The following is a 10,278-nucleotide window of genomic DNA, read 5'->3' as shown; positions in this document are numbered from 1 at the left end:
GAATTTCAGGGGGTGTCACCAGAAGGGGTGTCTGTGGAGTCCAGTTTGAGGTTGTTGAGGTGTCAAAGTTAACCAATGGGGTGAGGTGTACTTTACATGATTGAAGGGTCAACAAGGTCATTGGTTCAGGTTGTGGATTTAATTAATTACGGATTATTAGAATGTTGAGTTAGGGATGGGCAAACTCTTTTTTTTCAAAAGGCTTTGGTTTTTGGCCTTGCTGTCTCCGGTGTCTGTACCAGCTACTCAACTCCACCATGACAGTGTGAAAGCAGCCATAGGCCATGTGTAAAGAAATGAGTGGGGCTATATTCCAATAAAACTATTTGTGGACACTGAAATTTTAATTTCACGTAATTTTCATGTGTCACAAAACATTTGTGTGTGTGTGTGGCCTGAGGCTGTGTGGTTTGCTGACCGAGGTTTAAGTGACAGAAGTCAAAGTGGATGATCAGTGGGGATATTTAATTTATAGGCGGGGTCACTGTGGACTCAGTGTTTATTAGTTTCATCTCTAAGAGTTCAAAGATGGTAAAAAATGATCACTGAGGATGGACACTTATAGTGAATTCATTGGAGGTCAGTGAGAGAGGTCTTTGGATGTTCATGGGCAACTGTCATCAGATGTTAATGGCAGTCACTGGAGGTCAGTGACAGACAGGGAAAATGGCTGAAGGGCTATTGGGATTTGGAGTGGTAGTTTAAGTAATTGAGGGATCAAAAGAAGGAAGGTCATTGAGGGCTCCTACTCAGTGCACTATAGTGTATGTCAATGAACTGAACTTTTGTGACTGGTCATGGGTTTTTTGAGACTCAGGGGAGGTGGGATACAAAAGTATCAGGTAACTTTGATAAGATATGGATGTTTAGTGCAGGAGTCGTGGACACTCTTTAGTCTCTGAGTACTCATGGATATTAATGGCAGTCATTAGGGAGTAGGGGATACCAGAGTATACGAGGAAGAGTCACCGTGGGATCATGAAAGGTCTTTGTGGACCCTGGTGTTAGTGGATGTCACTGGAAGTCAAAGGTTACTGGAAACTGGTGGTTTAGGGGAGCAAATGCAACATTGAAGGGTCATTGGGTCATCTATGGTGATGACTGGGAGGCAGGAGGGCTGACCCAGAAGCTGGGTATCTTCTGATTAGTGATTAAGGGTCTGTTTGTCCAGTGGGGGGATGTATCTATCTGTCTACCTGGCTTTTTGGGGTAACATTTACCTTGCTGAGAGCCTGGCTTTCTCATAGGCTGGGGTCTTCTTACTGGCAGGAGGTAATCAAGCTGAGTCTGGCTGGCTAATTGATTGGGTAGGTGGGGTATCTCTTTGTTGGGGTTATCTATCTATGGTGGGGGGGAAGGTCTCTCTGTCCTTGAAGGATTTTGTCTTTTGGTTGGCTGGGATCACCTTCTAATTGGCTGGTGCCAGGGGATGTCCATGTGTCTGACCACAGGTCTTTCTGGATGTCTGGCTGGGCATATTCCTATCTTTGTTCAAGAATCTGCCCATTTGTCTGGCTGTCTGTCTCTCTGGAGTCTGTTTGTCTCCCTGGGATTTGGTCCATCCAGAAGTCTGTCTAGTCAGGGGTGTGTGTGTCTGCCTGTTTGGGGATCTTTCTATCTGGTTCAAAATCTTTTGGCTTATGGATAGAATGACTGAGGCTGTGGCTCACCTGTATTGGCTGTATTTTTGGTTGTACTGTCACCCTAACTCCATGCCCGCCTCTCACTGTTTAATTTGCCTGCTCCACTGACTATCCCTCTAGGTCTCTTCTGATACCCAAATGCTCCTGGCTTGCAATCTCCTCAGCTCAGGCTGGATGCAGGGGGATGGGAAGACCCATGGGAGTTCCTCCAGTAGCCTGGCCTGTCCCACCCACCTCTCCCTTTTCCCAGAGAATTGCATGCTATGTTCTTACAATGAAATCTGCCTCTGGTAGGTGCCCTTTTGTTCACCCTATTGGTAGCAATCCCATGAAGTGGGAGCAGCGGGCACTGTCCTTGGAGATCCTAAGTAACTCAGTGCCCACATGCCTCATGCCCATCTGCCTATTTGCCTGCTCAGAGTGCTCACTCAACAGAGCCAAATGAACTGGGTGCTGGAAGGTGCTTGGGTAAGCTTTCTTAACGCTGTGAGGAACCCAGGCTGAGCCGATGTTGCAAAGGAAAAAACTGTTTATAATGGAGAAACAAAGATACCACTTTAACCCCGGGAGCTTGCTGGGAGATACTTTGAGGCTATTGATAGTACTACTATACAGTTCTTCTCTGGCTTCTTTTTTTGATAGACCAAAAAAGCGCAGAAGATATTGGAAAAAAATTCTCCCATTGCAATCTGCAGGCTTGATGGGCTGACCTGTTGGTCCACACAAGTGTGGTGCTTAGCAAACGAAAAATGACACTGTCTCCAATAGGGGCAGCTTGTGCCCACCAGTGACTACAGCTAACTACCTTTGGGTGGGCTTTTGTTAGTCTCCTCTAACTCTCCTCAGGGCTTCTGGATTTCAGTGTTCTGAATTGAGGATTCCTCCCGGTCCCTTTCGGGGGGGGGGGGGGAAGGCAGGCTGCTTAGAGCGGGGGGAACACAGTGCAAGGAGAAAGCCACCCTACTTACTGCTTCTCAGTCCCACTGCCAACCCACATGACCTCTTTGTGGAGGCTGGTTTTTACCCCTGGGAACTGCCCTGTTGTTCTGCTTCACAGAGGGAGAAGGAAAGCCCTCTTCCTCATCTTTAAAAAATGATATCCTTAAAATGTTCCTATCAACCAGCCCCACTTCTTCCAGGGCAGAGCCTGGGTATCTTCGTCACCTAGAGTGAGCCCCAGATGCTAGTCCATGCCTTTGGAGTAAATGAACTCAGTCCTGGGCTCTCTGTGCCAATAGCTTCGACTGCTGTAAACTCTAGGCAAACAAACTCTTGACAGTGAAGCTAGTAGCATCCTGGGGCCTCTGGTCTGGTGGCCCTGCATCCTTGGTTTGCATCTTCCATACCCAACTTTAGCCCAGCCCACACACACATCTGTGTGTGTGTGTGGCACCTTATTTGGAAAAGACCAACTAGCCATGTTCTTTTAAGCTTCGTCTGGCTGAAGTCCTGCATAGCTAAGGGCTCTTCTATGGGTGCTGAATGCAGAGCCCATGGCATCACAACCAAAGGGAGGTACAGATCTCCATTGGCATCTGCCACTCAATTATAAAACCAGAGGGAAGTTAAGTGCACATCTATGTCTGGGCAAGTATGAACATCTTTGGAAGGATTTCTGTAATGAGACCAATAGCAAGGGCAGGGGGCATCTCATGCTGCTGCTGCTCAGTGTTCTCAAGTCCTAGCCAATGCACTATGGCAAGGAGAAAGAAAGGCGGGGGTCTGTCAAAAATACTGTGTAATTGGCACATGGCATAATCAGCTGGAAAGTTAGAAAATCTTATGAAAGACCATAAAGGGTTAAAAGGAAATTTAATAAGGTATCCAGTTGAAATATAATACACACACACACATCACACATATTATAGAAATTATTTTCCTATATAACAGCAAAAATGAATTTGAAACTGTAATGCAAAAAAACCCTATTAATTTCTTTAAAAATAGGCACCAAGTTCCAAACCCTTACTGAATTAATAGAGCTAAACAATGATACTAATGTCTGCTACCATCACAAAAAAAGACACCCACACATTATCATTCTCCTGGTAAAAGAACACAACACTCCACCCACCAAGTATTCCCACCAACAAAATTCAAACCTGTACCTGATTGAGCCTTTAGATCTAAATGTTAATTCAGAGGAAACAGAAGGGCACAGAAAAATGTTAAGTGACACAACAGGGACAAGATCAGAGACATCCAGACTGTGTAAACTCTAAGGCAAATAAACCAGTTTCCTAATTGAATAAATTACAAAGAAAAAAAAAAAGAGAGAGAATCCTACAGGATAAAAGAAACTTAGGATGTTCACAAATACTGCAGCATTATTCATATTAGCCCCAAAGTAGAAACAACCCAAGTTTCATAAAGTGATAAATAAATAAAATATGGTATATCTATACAATGGACTATTACTCACCAGTAAAAAGAAATGAAGTATAATGCATGCATTGTACAACAGGGATAAACTTTGAAAATGCACTGCTAAATAAAAGGAGGAGGTCAAAAAACACCACATATTGTATGATTCCGTTTGTAAGAAATGTCCAGAATAGACAAGTCTATGGAACAAGAGTAGATTAGTGGTTGCAAGGGCCTGAGGGTAGGGGGATGGTTGGCGAAGAATGGCGAGTGACAGCTAATGGGTATGGAGTTCTTTTTAGGAGGTACAAAAATATTCTAAAATTAGATTATAGTGATGGTTGCACAATCCTGTAAAAATGATAAAAAAGTTTAATTGTATATATATATTTTAATTGTGTACCTTATTTAAGGTATAGGGTGAACTGTGTGATATGTGAATTGTATCTCAATAAAGCTATTTAAAAAGAGTGACAAGTTACTTTTCAATCATTTGCAATGAAAGGACCTCATTTGGATCCTAGTTCAAACTAACATACTGTAATCAGGGAAAACTCAAAATTAACTGGATATTTGAAATAATTGGTTCTTTAGACATGGCAATGGTATTGTTATTCTTGTTGAGTCCTTATCTTTTGGAGACATATACAGAAATATTCATGGATGAAATGAGGTCAAGGATTTACTTCAAAATAAACAAGTGAGTGGATATACGGAGTAGGTGGGGCTACGAAGGAAACCAGATGGTCAATACTGAGGTAGGCTCATGGACTCATTGTATGGTCCTTTCTGCTCTTGTATGTTTGAAATTTTGCACAATTAAAATATTTAAATCAATCAGGATAGAGGTGAACAATCATTTCTATAGAAAAGAGAGCAAACAGGTCAGAGAACCACATACATACAAATGGCCAATAGTATTTAAAAAGATGCACAAACTCCATCATAATTAAAGAAATACGAAATCAGCTGGGGAACCATTTTGCAACTAGAGCTTGGCCAGATGAAGTCTGATTGTACCCAGTGCCAGCAAGGACACAGAAACAGGTACTGAGATCTACTGACAGTAGCCACCAGAGCCTCTTGGAGGACAACAATTCAGCAGCATCTATGATCATTTTAAGATTTTATTTGAGACAGAAAGAGTGAGAGAGAGAGTGAGCACAAGTGGGGACAGAGGGGGAGGAAGAAGCAGATTCCCTGTTGAGCAGGGAGCCCAATGCAGGGCTTGATCCCAGGCCCCCTGGGATCATAACGTGAGCTGAAGGCAGATGCTTAAACCAACTGAGCCGCCCAGGTGCCCCATCTATAATCATTTTTTTTCTATGATCATTTTTAAGACAAAATTCCACTCATCAGATATACTCTTTTTAAGTGTTTAAGTTCAATGATGTTCTTTTTTTTTTTTTTAAAAGATTTTATTTATTTATTTGACAGAGAGAGATCACAAGTAGACAGAGAGGCAGCCAGAGAGAGAGAGAGAGAGGGAAGCAGGCTCCCTGCTGAGCAGAGAGCCCGACGCGGGGCTCGATCCCAGGTCCCTGAGATCATGACCTGAGCTGAAGGCAGCGGCTTAACCCACTGAGCCACCCAGGCACCCTTCAATGATGTTCTTTTTTTTTTTTTTTTTTTTTTTAAAGATTTTATTTATTCATTTGACAGAGAGAAATCACAAGCAGGCAGAGAGGCAGGCAGAGAGAGAGGAGGAAGCAGGCTCCCTGCCGAGCAGAGAGCCCGATGCGGGGCTCGATCCCAGGTCCCTGAGATCATGACCTGAGCCGAAGGCAGCAGCCCAACCCACTGAGCCACCCAGGTGCCCTCAATGATGTTCTTGAAGCAAGGTTTCTGGAAGTAAAAATAGAAAACAACTGGAATATGCAGTCATTAAATAGTCATTAAATAGGAGGTGGAGTCACTCATACTGGATACCCGTGATACCCTTGATAACCTAGAGGTAGCTGAAAGAGATCATTAAAGGCAAAGACAGGAAGGTTCAGAATGGTGTATACAGCATGATTTTTGGGTGAAAAAAAAATACCAGGAAGAGAAAAGATCTGGTCATATATTTTTTTAAGTCAACAGTTCATAGCTTCTGGAGAGTAGGGTGGGATTGTTGGGGGCACAGGAAGGAGGACGGTGGTTTCTTTTTCACTGTGCATTTCTGGTTTTTTTTTTTTTTCTTTTTTTAAACATGAGGGTGTGTTACTTTTGTAATTTAAAGAAGTTACTGGTATTGGAGAAGTACTTACATCTTCAAACTCTTGAAGCCAATCAGACAAAATCAAAGTACATTCCCTGCACTCCAAAGAAAACTGGGCAGAGAACCCAGAAAGGAGCTCACAAAAATGGTCAACAAGTAAATGAAATGTCTACCCACAGTAGCACTAAATTCTCCCTCCTCCCTGGATCTCTAGTGCACTGTTCTCTCTAGCAAGGCACCAGCTGAATGTTTACCCTCCTAAAGATAATGCAGTTCATATGTCAGCACAAGGCCCTTCCCCTTCCTCCTGCACACTGGTAGCATACCCCATATGGGATGTCACCATGCTTTTTATTCAACACTTTATCTTGAGGTGCTCAGTGGCTGCAGTGCACCACTCTGTGGATGCACCCTAATTTATGTAACTTCAGTGCTATGATGGACATTGAGGCTGTTTCCCTGCTTTTGCTGCTACAAACAATGGTACAGATCCTTGCACATGACCACTGTGTACCTGGTATACAGGCTGGGCACATCCTTAGTTCTGACTACTGGATCAAAGTAGAAATTATAAAATCTCCCCACAAAGTTTTACATCTATTAAACAAAACTCAACTCCCCACACCTTAATGAACCATACTGAACCTTCTTCATCTTTGCCAATTTGATAAAAGTGGTCTCCCGCTATAAAATTTCTGGTAGTAAATACCAAAAGGCTTAGACTTGCGCATCTCCTTGGATCAGAAATTCCCCTTCTAGGAGTCTACCCTAGGAAAGAATAAGGGATAGTGGGCAAGATGTTCACTGCAGCCAGTTTGGTGGAACAATGCCAAAATGTACCTCATACTGTGCTTGAATTTTCACTTCTTTTCTGCACATGAAAACATACCACCACCCCTTGGCCCTAACTCTTAATGGCTTTCAACCATGACTAATGGTTGGCATGTCTCTCCTTCATTAACTTTAAAAATAAAACCAGCAGTTGGTTTACCAGCAACAAATACGTTTATTTGTGAGTAGTAGAGAACTACAATCCAAGACAAGCATGGTAAGGCAAAACCATAGGCAAGTCCAGAGAACAAAAGAGAGGAATGCTCTTTTATGGAGGAAAGTGAGAAGCTGGGAGGGCTGTTATAAACAAAAAGTCCATTAGAGTAAACTGGGAGTTCAAAGGATAGTTGCTTTTCATTGGCTAAGTTGTGACTGTCTCTCATTAGCTGGGCTGTTGCCAGAGAAGTAGAAAACCTTTCTTCTGCTGGAATACCAAACAGCTAACCCATAGCAGGGACTTAGAAGGTTTCTCTTCTATTTGGGTCTGCAATTAAGGAGTTTAAGGAGTGGTAGGGCATGAGATAGCTCCCTGCTGGCTTTCCAACTTTGTTGTAAAGGAAGCTCCCTTTTATTTTCACACCTCAGCCTTTTTACTGAGATTTTTAACAACTTAAAAATATGAAAAATGCTTTAACAACAATACACATTTGTAATTATTTTCCTTTTAATCCTCTGTGAAAAACTTAAAACATACATCAAAGTAGAAAGAATATTATAACAAACTCTGCATCATCTAAACGTGACAATTAGTATTTTGCTTCAGCTTTTTCTCTCTGCTGAAGCATTTTCAAGCAAGTATCAGGCTGATATTCCACCCCTAAATACTTCACTATGTCTAAAAACTTAGAACATTTTCTAAGTTTTTAGATTATTTTTAAAAGGTTTATTTATTTATTTATATATTTGAGAGGGAGATTGAGAGAGACTGAGCTCATGAGAAGTGAGAGGTCAGAGTGAGAAGCAGATCCCCACTAAGCAGGGAAGGCTGATGTGGGACTCCATCCAGGGACTCCAGGATCATGACCTGAGCGGAAGGCAGTTGCTTAACCAACTGAGCCACCCAGGCGCCCCATAACTTTTATTTTGAAATGTCATATTTATATAAAAGTTGCAAAAACAGGGCAATCTGTGCCCTCATGCCCTTAACTTGAATTCCCCACGTTAATATTTCTGAATATTGAGAAGAATACTAGAACATGAAAATCAGTTGCAGACATGACAAAGGAAAACCTGGTCACAAAGGCCCTCTACTATCTCTGGGCCACTGCTCTCTGGCCAGAGGAGATACTCAAATGGTAAGCACCAAAGCCCACGCCCACTTCTGTCTTCTCCTTTGTCCTTCACATTTCAAAACTATATAAGAACTGATTTCTTCCTTAAAAAGTCAAATAAAAGATGCATAAATATCCCTTTAAGCCCTATACCATGCCTCAAATCCAAGGCTCCCTGTGAGTCCTCAGAATATTATCTGTGCAATACACAAGGCACTACAGTGGACATTTCCCACAACTTATTTATTTCTTGTTTTAATTACTGTTATTTTATTGGCTCACTTTCCAAACTCTCCTGCTCAAATACCCAAAGCTGTACCTAAGCTGTTTGCAGCAGCATCACAGTGACCACTTCTGACCCTAAGATGGTGACTCAAGAAGTAGAACTTTCAAATGCTTAGAAACTCTACCAGACTGCCATCTGAAAAGCCTTTACCCACAGGTTCTTCCACCAGCACAGTGTGAAGGGTCGTTTCACAGTATCACTTGACAATAGTTATCACTCACATCCAGTGGATTAACACAGCTGATGAGCAAAACGTGGACCCAATTGTCTTTCATAAATCCCTCCACTACTGGTGAGCCCAAGTGTGCTTCTCAGAGGCCTCTTTAGCAGTGCAAGCCACAATAAAGTGAAAAATAAATAGTTTGCCTCTTATTTTCCACCTATCCCTAAGAGCTGGCCCCTAGCACAAAGGCCTGCTGAGACTTCTGTGCTGTTAAAAAAATAAAATGCCAGTGACTAAGAGCCTGCTCTAGGCTTGGTGAAACAGTGAATGCAGCCCCAGGCCTCATGGTGCTTACCTAGGAGGATGTTCAGAGTTAGCAGAGGAGCATCAGCCTCATGCCTATGATGTCTGCAAGAGGTACAGGGGGATACAGTAAACAGGAAGGGCAGGAGGCCCACAGCTCCTGAAGGTGAGAAATGAGGACATGTAGTTGGATGAATGTTGGCTCCAAAAGATATGTCCACAGCTTAATCCCTGGAGCCCATGATCTTATTTGGGGGAAAAAAAAGTCTTTGCAGATGTGATTAAGTTCAGAATCTTTAAATGAAGAGGTCATCCTTGATTTTCTTTTTTTTTTTTCCTTTTTTAAAGATTTTATTTATTTACTCGACAGACAGAGATCACAAGTAGGCAGAGAGGCAGGCAGAGAGAGAGGAGGAAGCAGGTTCCCTGCTCAGCAGAGAGCCTGATGCAGGGCTTGATCCCAGGATCCTGAGATCATGACCTGAGCTGAAGGCAGAGGCTTTAACCCACTGAGCCACCCAGGTGCCCCCATCCTTGATTTTCTGATGTGCTATAAATCTAATGACAAGTGTCCTTATCAGACACACAATGGAAACTTGACAGTAGAGGAAGACCATGTGAAAACAAAGACCGAAACCACAATGCAACTACATGCCAAAGAACGCTAAGGATTGTCAATAGCTACCAGAAGCTGGAAGAGGCAAGTAATGGAGGAGGGGTTGGGAGTGACCTGACTTCTGGCCTCCAGAATTATGAGAGAATAATTCTGCTGTTTTAAGACAGCCAGTTCATGGCAATTTTGGTAGTCCAGAAAACTAATAAAAACATCATACTACTTCTACTCTGTATGTATTTTGGAATTTCTGTAACTTGCATGAAAATTTTAGTGGCATATCCTTCATTTGTGAGCTGAGGTTATGGCAAGGGGAGAGAGGCTCTGGAAGGTCCTGGATTTACATGAGTGGGGCTAGAAGTCACAGACATCCCATGAAACCTATTGCCTGTTCTCCCTCAAGACTCCTCTCACTAGGCCACTGTTGCTCCAGGAATGCTTATGAGTACGTCCACCTCGGGGTCTTTGCATGGATCATCCAGGTGATCCCTGCTGCTTCATGCCATACTGTAGCTCTCGGGGCATCTGCAGAGGTCTCCCCCACTTTCCATCCCCCTGCCTGACTTGTTTTCTTACAGACTTGCCCCAAGTGGTGTGATGGCTT

The sequence above is a fragment of the Lutra lutra genome, chromosome 3 (assembly GCF_902655055.1).
Source record: "Lutra lutra chromosome 3, mLutLut1.2, whole genome shotgun sequence".
NCBI lineage: Eukaryota > Metazoa > Chordata > Mammalia > Carnivora > Mustelidae > Lutra > Lutra lutra.
The sequence above is the reverse complement of the archived record's forward strand: the minus strand, read 5'-3'. Positions refer to the sequence as shown.